This window comes from Equus przewalskii, chromosome 14, assembly GCF_037783145.1.
Source record: "Equus przewalskii isolate Varuska chromosome 14, EquPr2, whole genome shotgun sequence".
In the NCBI taxonomy this organism is placed as follows: Eukaryota; Metazoa; Chordata; class Mammalia; order Perissodactyla; family Equidae; genus Equus; species Equus przewalskii.
Window position 1 is genome coordinate 87,904,227 of NC_091844.1, and position 12,705 is coordinate 87,916,931.

Sequence of the window (12,705 nt, forward strand, 5' to 3'; positions counted from 1 at the left end):
GAGGAGGCTGGCCCCATGGCCCAGTGGTTAAAGTTCCACAGGCTCCGATACGGTGGCATGGGTTCCCGGGTTCGGATCCTGGGCGTGGACCTACTCCACTCACCAGCCACTCTGTGGAGGCATCCCACAGACAAAGTAAAGGGGGACTGGCACAGGTGTTAGCTCAGGGCTATTCTTCCTCACCAAAAAAAAAAAAGAGAGAGAGAGAGAGACCAAAGAGACATGATAGCTAAGTGCAGTGAATGGTCCTTGATTAGATTTTTTAAGTCAGCCTTAAGGACATTATTGGATCAATTGGGGAAAAAATTAAATAATTGTATTATAATAATGCTAAATGGCTGAGTGTGATACAGAATAATGCTCTCCCCACAAAAGACGCCCAAATCCCAATCCTCAGAACCCGTGAATATGTTGAGTTGCATGGCCAGGGGAATGAAGGTTGCATGGCCAGGGGGACTGACCATAAGCTAGGGCTGGTGTCTGGATTTTCCAGGTGGACCCAAAGTAATCACAGGAGAGTTGGTGTCGGGACGACGTGCTGTGGGAAGGACTCCATCAGCCATTGCTGGTTTTGAAGATGGAAAGGCCCCGGAGCCAAGGAACGCGGGCAGCCTGCAGAATCTGGAAAGGTGAGGGAACAGATTCCTCCTGGAGCCTCCAGAAGGAGCACAGCCCAGCTGACACCACGATTTGAGCCCAGTGTGACTCATTTCAGACTTCTGACACCCAGAACTGCAAGATAAGTTTGTATTGTTTTAAGTCACCAAGTATGTGGCTATTTATTATAACAGCAAGTGTCGTAATTTTGTCGAGATTATGTAGGAGAATGTTCTTGTTCTTGGGAAATATGCATGGAAGTATTTAGGACTAAAATGTCATGCTCTCTGCAACCATCTCACAAATGGCCCAGCAGAAAAAAAAGAGAGGCATCAGACACAAATATGATAATATGAGAACAACTGGTCAATCTCAGTGAAAATATTAAGTGTTCATTATACCAGCAACTTCTTGGGGGAAGGGAAATCTACAGTTTTTCAGAATAAAAGACTGGGGCATAAAAAGAGAAGAAAAAGAAGAAAGACTGTAAGATCATGTCAGAGTTCATTCAGAAAGAGGATGCTAATGAGTTAGCAAAGGCTACCATTGGCAAAGGAAGAGAAGTGACATCTGCTGTGTGTTTGAAGATCCCAGATGATCTCATAGGGGGAAATGTGATTAGATCACCACAGATCCCCTGCAACCTACCCCTCCCCAGCAGAAATCAGAAGTTTTGTTCTCTGGGAGCAACAGGCAGCCTTGAGGGTGAAAATATCATGAGGAAAATGGGGATCCAGTGAATGCTTACTGGATGCCCATCTCCATTTCTCCCCCATGTAGCCCCTGAACCCTGGCAGCAGACTCATATGCTCTAAAGAATCTGACAATCTGAGAGGGAAGACTTCACTCCACTGTTGGTAGGGATCCCTCTGAACTGGCCATCAAGACGACCCTGCAGTGAAGACCACCCAGGAGCACACAGCTTTCGATCATCGTTTTCGTGCTACGCTCTGAAATATGAGCAGGCATCTGACATTTGAGAGATATTTTAATGTGAAAGACACAGTCCAAAATAATGCAAACTTTGTCTTGCAAACATTGAAAACATTTCCTTAGATTTTATTAATAGTATCAGAGAACAGGATAGTGCATCCATAAAACAGACTATTAAAGACATTTTTTTATAAAGGAATATGCAGAGAACAAAAGATTTGGAGAAAAAAAATATTTGGAGAACAAAAATTAGCTCTTAGAAATTGATGATATGAGAACAGAAAATTAAAAATTCAATGAAAGAGTTGGAAGATGGAGCGGGAAACACCTTGCAGCAGAAGACGCCCTGGGGTTCTCCATTTTCCTGTTTCCATGGTGACAAACCACCTTCTTATCAGTCTATTTCAACATGAGCACAGTCTAAACGCTCTGGCCTGGGGGCTGAAAAGGGTCACTCTCTAGGGAATGGGGGTCTACAACCATGTACCAGCTACAGCCAGTGCAAGAAGCCTGAGGCCAACTGAGGACCAAGCTCAAGGTACCAGATGAAGTGTGAAAACCAGATCCAAAGGTTGGCAGGAGGGTAGAGGAAACGCTGAAGGAGGGGGCGCTGGGGGACCAGCCCACAAAGGTTCTCTAAGGCGCTAGGGGGTGGACGTGGGCAGCCCTGAAGGTCAGTGGTGTCCTGCCACCAGCACCTTGAGCAGAATGGGGGCAGCAAGCTTATGTGGTTTGCTCTTCTGTCTCTTTGCTGGTCTCTGATCTGACCCATTTTGTTTTAGTTGTAAGGTTTAACCATCAAAGTCAACCTGATTTCAGCCACTTTCATCCCAATATCATAGGACATTTTAAAAATAAATTTTCCCTTAAAGCAAGGAATCTTAAATATTAACAAACATGTGTCCATCCTAGCTTTATTGCAATAACAGTTTACTGTCTGGGACCCTTCCTAGAGGGATAGTTTCCCCTTTTGCCGACATCTGCTCAAAAACAGGTGCTCCTTCAGTTCACATTTAGCATTTCTACGAGGCTCCTGGAATTTTCATTGGTATTGCCAAAAATACAGTGGCCAGTTATTATCTTCACATTTGGAATGTGTTCCATCTTATATACTTTGGTGATAATTAGCATTTTCACTTAACAAGGATCTATCATTAATAAGTATCATATTCCCATTTCATAACTATTTTTCCAATTAAAAGACATTTTTAATTTGTCAAGGTGTTATGAATTACAACAATGTTCACATTAAGTAAAAGCCATTAGCAATTTTCCTAATTGCAGAAGCAATCACGGTAACAATTCAAAGCTAAAATTTGCATTACTTTATAACCAACACTTAAATTTCATTTATTTGATGACATTTCCTAAATATTCTCTCCTTTTAGACAGTACAAGATATTGAATATGGGTACCCAATATGGGTACTGCTAGCAAGCTAAATTTTGAAAGTTTCTCTCTGGCCCTCAGCCTGCCTATGAAACATGGGGTCAAACAGGGTCACCCTTCTGGCTCCAGCATTCAGCAATTCTCTTCCTACTCCGTCTGCAAGGTTTGCAAGCCTTTCCAGGTTTTCTCAATGCCGAGGCAAGGAATCCCAGAAAGTGAGAAACAACTTCTCCTGGGGTTCTGATTTGCTCTAAAAAATCTTCAATACAGAAAACGTGCAGAGAGCAGCAGTGCCCACCCCAGTGCCCGGCACCTGCTCTGGCCTCAGTGTTACCAGGTGGAGCCAATAAAAATCCAGGATGCCCAACATGGGACATGCTTATGACAAAAATTACTCATCATTTATCTGAAATTCACATTTAACTGTGTGCCCGTGTTTTACCTGGACCAAGATTTTGCCATTAAAGACAATGCTAGGACATCTGCTTCCAGCCCTGAGAAAGTAACAGGGTCCAGCCTTGCACCCCATGATAAACAACTAGAAAACTGGGCAAACGGTGTGAAACAAGTGTTTCTGACCCTGGACAAGCACAGGAATGTGCTCCCCGAGAGGGGGAAACAACCTAGGGAGAGGGAACCCCAGAAGCCCAGCAGCCAGACAGGAGTGGAAGAGGAGAAGGAGCTGGAACTTGCAGTGCTGCATCCAGAGAGGATGGCACTAGGCAGAGGGTGAGCTCCAGAAATCTGCATAGAGGCCCCTGGAGGATCTACCGAGCGGCATGCCTGCACAGGGGAGACTCCCGGAGCCCTGGGAAAGATCCGCCCAGGAAAAACCAATTATGAGGGAGCTGCAGGCCAAAACCTCTCCGGAGGTCACACAGGGCCAGGAGAGGGGTTCCCACTACCCACAGGGGGAGACACCACTGATGACGCGGGGAGTTCAGGAGGATCCAGAGAGGCTGCCCTCTAACCCAGACTGCCAGTGGTTACATTACTTGGAGGAGACCCCCGCGACCCAGCTCCATGACAGCCCCTCCTCCTGTCAGCCTTGGCTGCAAAAGAGGCAGCACTGAATACCTAGGATCCCGGTGCCCTCTCCCCAGCACCTGCCACCAGATGGCTTCGGTGACTGGTGTGTCCTTGGCACCCTCGAGTGGAACATAATCTTTCTTTGGTGGGCTGCCCGGCCTCACCCATGACGTCCATTCCAGGATGCCCACTCCTGAGTCTTTCATCCCACTCTCCTTCACTAGGGGTCCAGTGTGGGGGTCCTTGGTGATTTTTCTTCCATGTCATGGGGATCTAGTCTCCTTTTGTCTAGGGGATCCGACCCTAGATGTAAGTTGGCAAAGCAAACTGGGGCAGGTCCACCTGCTTCTCAAAAGCTTAGATCCATCCCTGTGTTCAAATTCCCGCTGGTGAGAATCAGTCATAGCCAATTATGATGTGTGCTGAGAAATGCAGTCAGTCCCTGGAAGGCCAGCTGCTCCCAGAGACCCCCTCCTCGCTGGAGTAGGGAGAACACAAATCTAGGGGCAGCCAGCCGTCTGGGCCTAGCAGTCCTGCAAACTCCCCTCCCTGCTTCTTATCTCACACCCATCCCTGGGCTCTGCATTTCACTTCTTAAACAGCTCTCAAACATATCCACTTTTCTTCACCTCCAGTAGCGAATCTCACCTGCGCTATTTCAATGCTCCCCTAAGTGGTCTTTCCCCATCTCTCCTAATTCTCCTCTTCGCACTAGAGTCAAAGGATCTTTTCAAAATACAAGTGTGAACTTGGCATCCCTTCAGTGCTTCTCCCTTGCCCCGGGGTGAAGACCAAGCTCCATAGTCACAGCAGGGTCCCCTCTCAGCCTCTCCTCCAACCCTGCCACGCTGGCCTCCTTTCAACCTCTCGTCCTTCCAGACTCCATCACAGCCCAGGCTCTATGTCCTCCCTTCCCTCTGGATTGATCTTCCACTTAGCCTTCAAATTCCAAAGCCATCCCACACTTCCCTGACCTCTACCTCCACATAAAACCCCTATTAGGAATTCGTACGGCCCCATGAAGCTCTTGTTATATTTACATTTCTACATTTATTTGTTTACTTATTTGATGAATGTCTGTCTAGAGTGTAAACTCCACAAGGGCAGAGTACTGTTTGCTTTGGCTTAGCACAGTGATTGACACAGTAAGAGCTGCTTAAGTATTTTTAGGGGAAGGAGAGAGGGAGGAATGAGGAAGGAAGGCGAGAAAGCGGGGGGAGAGAGAGGGAGGAAGGGAGAGAGAGAAAAGAGGGCAGAGAGAACAGGCTGGGTGGGGGAAGATTTATGTGTGAACCTGACAATCACATCTTGTACTTCTGATTTAAGGAGGGAATGTGTGGGAAGGGGGAACAGGAAATTGAGGAACATGACAGGACGCCAGACTCTTCCCAGGAAAAGGCTAAATTGGAGGAGGAGATTGCAAATGACCCAGACCACATGTCACAACGCGGTGCTTATATTTCACCAACCGCTGACCCCATGAGTCGCTGCTGTTGGATCAGGAGCTTACAGTGGGTGGGAGAAGAAGCAGATTGAGAGTCAAGAGATCTTGGCAAGAGTTCCCGCCATGCCTTCCCGCAGAACTGGGCACCCACTCCCTCCATTGAGCGTCTATTATGTGTCAGGCACTCTCCCAAGTACTTGGGACTCATGAGTTTAAAAAAGAAAAAAGCAGATAAGATCCTTTCAGTTGTGCAGTTTACATTCTAGTAGGAGTAGACCTACCACGTTCTCATCTAAAAGATGTGACTGATAGTCGTTTTCACAGGTCATTGTAGAAACTGCGCTGGAATGTCTCCACCAGACACAATCTCATCAAGAGCACAACTATGTCTTCCTTCAACAGCTTTGAGTTCCTACTATGTGCCTGGCACCAGGCTGAGATGCTGGAGAAATAAAAGCTAGCAGTGCCCTCCCAGTACCCACAGTGTGGAAGAAGGTGCTGGGGGGCCTACCTGACACTGCTAGTTGTTACAATCTTCCAGGCACTCTCCAACTGCATACGACGTGCTTGAAGCCCTTACATAGGCCAGACGCCATTTTGATGCGATCTTACCAATGACCTACACCCATTTAACAACAGCCGTGTGAGGCAAGAACTGTCCTCACTTCCATTTTCCGGTGGAAACGGGGCAGGAGGGTTGAATCACTTGCCAATGTGCACAGCTGAGATCTGAACCCAGGCAGGCCGACTCTGAGACCCCGAGCTAAACCCGTTGCCACACTGTGTCCTCACTGACACTTCACAAAGTTAGTTCCAGTGCTCGGCACATAACTGTACTGTGCACAGAATTGACCTGGAATATAACTGCTCCTTAAGAATACTGGAGGCACAAAATGGGGCTCATAGAGAAGTACTCACACCACAGCTGCATCAGCAAAAATTAAGAGCGTGAAAAAGCTTTCCCTCGTTTGTCTATTTCTCCAAGAGATTCCCACCTCGATCTGCCAAACTAACACCCCTGTCCTACAGCGCTGAGAACTCAGACCCAGCCTCACCATCCTCACACGTGCAGCGCCCATGCTCTGCCTGGGGTGGGGCCCATGCTCCCAGGTGTGTGGGCGTGGAGGATAAAGACACAGCAGATAACTGCAAACACGCCTTTGCTGAGAATTCTGGGAAGCTGCCTGACTCCTCCTTATCCACACTAATTATTATGGAAGCCCTATGGGACCATCTGACTTCGTTTCCTTAAAAAATACCAGGAATGAAGAAGAAACCACTGGATGACAAACGGACAAGCATTACCAGAATTCGTTGTATGAAGTGATGTTTGTAATGGCAGATATTACCTACCTTCAGATGTTCACGGTCCTTTCTTTAAAAGATGCCTAGGATCATGATAATTACATAAAGGAAAGAAAGGCATATTTTCTTCTCAGAATTGTGCCATTGGGTATAAAGGCAAGAGGGAAAGCTGTTCAGAAATGTATAAATATAAGACTATATACACACATCATATCTACATAAGCAAATGATTGAATAGAATTACTACAGAATATTTCCATTTCTCTAAAATTTCACTAATTACCTTGGTAATTATTCTTCTAAGACTATAAGACCCTAATGTAGAGTAACATTGTTTTAACTTTAACAAATTTTTAATTCCATAAACAAAATATTAAGGCAGTTTGAGAGATTTCAGGGAAAGGATGGACTCCCGTGTCCACGTGTGCATTCTTGCACATTGTCTTCCATTCTTTGCCCGCAGACCTATTTATTTTTCACACTGTTACAAACAAGAAATTAAAGTATATAAGTTTTTAAACTGATTTTTCAAACTTCTGTTTTAAAAAATCATAAATGCTTGACTATCAAGAAGTAGCTCATTTCATGGGCACATTTTTTTCCACCTTTCCAATAACCGGAATGATCGGATTATGAAATATTTTCGAGTGTTAAATTACTTCCCCTTCATCGACATCATGCTTTATAGAAGCTCCTGCCCTTTGGCTTCCCGCTAAGACTCTAATGACAAAGCATGATTTGGTCCCAAAAGAGTCTGAAACATCAGCACTGAAGGTGCCTGGTTTTAATTTGACAGAAGCAGAGATTTAGATAAAATCAACTTAAAAGCTGTTTGTGACGCATTTAGCTTGAGGAGTTCCTGAGTGTGTCGATTTGCAGGAAGAGCCGAGCGTTGCATAACGTCCTGCTACATTTGTACATGATTAACTTTCAGAGTCCCAACTGATCCTTTTTAGAAGTAATAAATTGAGCTCCTTGATTTTTTTGGCCTGGCTTGGCATGTGGATTTGCTGTTGTGTCTTTTTCAAGTGTCTTTACATCTGAGTGCACATAAATTTAGTCTTGATGGAGGTCAGACCCTCATTAATTCACTTGACCAGGCTGGAAAACTGCTCTCTAAGAAAGAGTGGAGGAAAAAAAGAAAAGAAATTCCCCCTAGTTCACAAACAAGGAATTAACAATATAATATGGATCAGGAAAATCCCACAAAGGAAAAAAGTAATTCGACGCTGATCATACAAGTAACATCCAAGCCCTACCAAATTCCAATGTAATTGGTAAAAAGGAACTTAAAATACTTTTCAGGAGTAAGGTTTTTTTCAGCTACAATTTAGAAATGCTAATAAAATCATGAACTAGCATCCACTGTCCCAATGAATCTTTAAACTCAGAACAGACTGTATGTCATGAAGGTAAATTATGACACTGAATTTCAAAGTGCTGTGTAACGTGATGTATTCTCTACAAAGACCCCAAAGAAATAAATATTCCAATGCTTCTAGCTGAGGTTGACCTATGGATGGAGCAGAAAAGGGCATTCTAAAAGGCAAAGCATTTTAAAAATTAACACTACAGAGATGCACCTCAATGCTTTTAAGAAATGTTTTTGACAGATGGAACATGAATCTAAAGAGTTAAAAAAAAAATCAGCTCAAGTCAGGGCGGGAGGGGGTGGGGGGAGAACGTATTTAGAAAGCACAGCATACCTTACTACCCTGGGATCCTGCCTCAAAGGAAAGGGAAAAAGAAAAGAAAAAAAGAAGGAACCAAGCTTTCTTTAAGGATTACAAAATCACTGTGCTTTAGCGGGTACTGAATTCCCACAGTGTTCTTAACATTGGAATGACAGCAGAAAGCCAAGGGTCACAGGGTCTGCCAGGGAGGTCGTGACCCTTGGAAGCATTAGTTCCGTTTGTAAATAGCCATGGTATTGAGAGAAAAGAAAGGAAGCTCATTTATATTTTGGAAAATGTAATTGGGCCTATGTCCTCTGAGGAGAGGGCTACAGAAGGCACGGAGAGGTAGGTCAGTGACGCTCCGTGCCAGGTCACCGCACAGGGAGTGACATTCCTGGTGCCCGGCCCTTGGGGCTCACACTCAGAGAACTGTGGGATGGGCACATTACACCACCGTGGGAGGTGTTGCTTTTTCAAAGCAGGTGTGCTTGAGGTTGAGTCTGTTACTAAGGCCGGCCTCTTGCTTTATGATTTAGGTTTTTACATCAAGCAGCAAATGTATGGTGTGAGAGAAGGTTCTGGTTTTCCCTTTTCATCTCATGGTTCATTTCTCCCCATCAATCTTGCTTACTGATGTCTACTTAGGATTTCATGCTGTGGTTCGCAATAGGATGAGACAGGAGCTTGTTTACGGTCGCCCCTCTGCTAGGGGCAATATGTTCAGATAAAACCTGTGAGAACAGCCACCAAAGCCATTCCATTAAATAGCACATCAAAATCTGATTTCCATTCTGCGTGGCCATTTTAAACAGCATCTCACAGCCACAAGATATGGCCCCCGACGCTTGAAAAGTTTAGACTGTGAGACCTGCATGCTTCTGTAATGATCAGACTTTAACTACAATTTCATTTCAGCCGACATTTACTTAGCACCTAACATACACCAGGAACTTTGCTAAGAGCCGCACATATCAATAGGCAAAATACATTCTCTTTGCCTGTAGGGAGTTTATTATTTTCCGTACCAGTCGAAAATCCTTGAACCACAGTCCCATTCTAACGCAGGTTTCGGGGTTCCAGAGTACCAAAACCCCAAGTGAAAGACTGGATAAACTTCAGAAGGTTTGATACACAAGACAATGAAGGTCCATTGACAGACCGAGGAAGGCCCATCTCCCCATTCAGTTTCAATTCTTTCCACTAGTGTTCTGTCTTCTTTGACCTTGAATTCTGAGCCTAAATGTTAACAGCTGGTCCAGGAAACTCAGGCGCGTAGCTAACCCTCTTCTTCTGACTTTGAAACTCCTAAAGCCTCTGTGATGTGTCTGAGCAGGGAATTCTGACGTGGGTTCTAGTAATACGGGAGCGGAGCAGCCAAGCTGTGAAGCAGGGAGCAGGCGGTCAGTGAGGAAGGAGGCGCTCCCGGCAGTCCCCCGCTCCCGGCCCCCTCACCGCCACCGCCACCGCCACCGCCGTGCCATTGGTGACTCTTTCCCCAGGCCAGGCTAAGTCCCGGAGAATGGCCTCCCAGCAACACCCCTGCCGGGAAATGTTGAGATTTATAAACGACAACTGATTAAATTCTGTCCACCTAGCCTGACTCTTCCCCAGCCGCCCATTTGCTTCACTCTGGCTCTCCAGTCCACCCTTTCCAACCCTGCTGCCTCCATTCTGGTGATCAATGACCCTTCCCACACACCACTGGTTTACTGTCACCCTCTTTCCCAGTCTGTTCTTTACCCTCCAGACCCAACTCGTGCCTGTTCACCTATCCATACGTCCACATCTACGTGTAGATATGGACTACACACCTCCACCATTGGCACTCCCGTTCTGACACAGATCAGCCCCCATGTACATGTGTGTATAAACTTGCCTCACCTTTTCTTCCTAACTTTTCCTACCTCTTCATATTAACTGACAAAATCAGACCCCTCAAACCTTGTCCAGGGACTCCCGCTTCACTGCCCTTGGCCCACAGCCCCCTCCAGATGTTTCTCCACACCTGCCTCTTCTCTCTCGGCTCTCCCACCCTACCCCCCACGTCCCTCCCAGACCCACTTTCCTGCACTTCCCTGTCCACTTCAGCCTCTCTGTTCTCAATCACTTCACAATCACAATTTATGCTTGACTAGGACAAAGACGTCAAGCAGAAATGTAACACTGAGGAAAGAGAGATGCTAGTAAAAAAAAGAAAAAAGAAGCAATCTCAGCTTTCAACGAATTTAAACTTTGGATCTTTTTAACACTCAGACTCCACAGGTTTCTTGCCACTTCTGACATTTGTCCCAACACATCTTGGGTGAGACCAGGGCAGACATAGATGTTAGCATGGGATGAAACCACTCCACTCCCCAGTCCCCACGTCCAAACGGCCTCCTCTCTCTGGCCGTCATGCTTTGTCCTTCTGCCCCTTTCTCTGTCTGTCTTCCATTAAACTCTTCTGCTGGGTTGCAAATGCTAGCTGCACAACTGCCCCCTACTTTCCCAGTTTATCACACCCAGCATAACTTCATCTGCCCCCATGTGCAGCCTGGGCTGGGGGCAGTCACCTCCACAGCGCCCCCACTTCATACACCTGCATTCCTGGACCAGTGGCCCTCCACTTCACACCCCACTGGGGCTCAACAACTATCCACACTTCTAAAGGCACAAATAACTTCTCCAGGTGTGAGTTATGTAGGAAATGTGTATTTGGGCTCACAAAATTACATTTTGACATAACCAATGTGAAAACAGACCAAACTCCTGGGAGAGGCGAAGGCTTTCGTTTGCAAATGTTCCCGAGAAAGTGTGGATTCTCATAGCACATCTCTCAGTATTTCCTGAGCTCCAAGTATCTTCTGTGCTTGTTTCATGGGAGAACCACTGTGCAGTTGTAAACAATGTGAGGTTCTCCAGATTTTTATTGAGTAATTGATTTCACTTTTCACAATTATGTTTTTAATTAAAAATCCTATATCTATAAAAGCGTGTTACTTTAGAGATGATGCCGATAATTAAGAAAAAAGATTAATGAGGGGCTGGCCCCGTGGCCGAGTGGTTAAGTTCGCGCGCTCCGCTGCAGGCGGCTCAGTGTTTCGTTGGTTCGAATCCTGGGTGCGGACATGGCACTGCTCATCGAACCACGCTGAGGCAGCGTCCCACATGCCACAACTAGAAGGACCCACAACGAAGAATAGACAACTATGCACTGGGGGGCTTTGGGGAGAAAAAGGAAAAGAAATAAAATCTTTAAAAAAAAAAGAAAAGAAAAAAGAAAAAGAAAAAAGATTAATGAGTTAACTTTAAATTCCAGTCTACTTTAGTTTCAAGCTTCTAAGAGCCGCATCGTGTGGTTAGGAAGGAGAGTGGAGTTAATAAACCCACGCCAACTGGAGGCATTGAGAACAAGCTCCTGAGAAAGGCACCGTGGGATCCAGTGAGGGCACAGAAGCGACACAAGATCCTGTAGGTCAGAGAAAAGGAAAGCAGGAAGGGGAGGAGCGGGAGAGGGAAAAGGATGAAAGAAAGACAGTGGAGAGGGGAGGGGAGGAGTATGATGGCGAGAGGAGAGAGGAAGTGAGGGGCCATTTGTCAGACGCCCAATGCTGTACTGGGAGCTTGGGTGCTTTCAAAATGTTAGGTTCTTAATCTCAAGAATAATCTTGGAGGTAAATTTTATTTCTATCTGTTTTTTGCAGATGAAGTCATGAAATGATCAAGGCTCAGAAAGTTAATCTTCCCAAATGACGCAGTCAGCAGGTAACCACGGCCAAGTCCCCTCCATCACACCACCATCCCCCGGTGGCCGTAAAGGAATGCTACCAAGAGACTGTCAGAAAGAAAGAAAGAAAGAAAGAAGAATTTCACCTCTCATCTCCTTTTCTACATCAGAAACTACAGAATTCCTTAACTGTCAACACTACTCAGATTGACTGTTCCTATGATACGATATTGACTTTTCTGATACTGCACATAAATATAAAGGTTCTAGATTAAACTCAGCTTCCCTATTTAAATGAAAAAAGAAAAGATGAAGTTCAAGATTCTTCGTGTACTTTCTCTCCTTTATTGAGTGATAGCCTGAGCCATCATACCAGGAAGTGTCACATTAGTGCCTTCGTTCTGTAGAGCTTAATTTCACCTTCACAAAGGAATCAAATGGGAGGGAAAGAGTTCTAAAAAGTCAGCTCTGACATCCCTTCTTTAAAAGATTCTTCTAGATTTCCTATCTTTGTTTTGATTGTGGAAGGAAGACGTCCTCTGGGAACGCAGCCCTCTGCTCCCCGTGACGGGCCCTTCACGCCTTGCTAGAAATACACATGCATGGAAGTCACTGAGCTGATGGGC

The 12,705-nt window shown here is 45.6% G+C and overlaps 1 long non-coding RNA gene across 1 annotated transcript; it reads left to right on the plus strand.

Annotated features, from left to right (window-relative positions):
* Window positions 1-1,915: 1,915 nt before the first annotated feature.
* On the plus strand, window positions 1,916-12,403 carry LOC139075657 (uncharacterized). Its single transcript, XR_011526269.1, has 2 exons — window positions 1,916-2,068; window positions 12,057-12,403. It is a non-coding gene; the product is annotated as an uncharacterized lncRNA (long non-coding RNA).
* The last annotated feature ends 302 nt before the right edge of the window (window positions 12,404-12,705 follow it).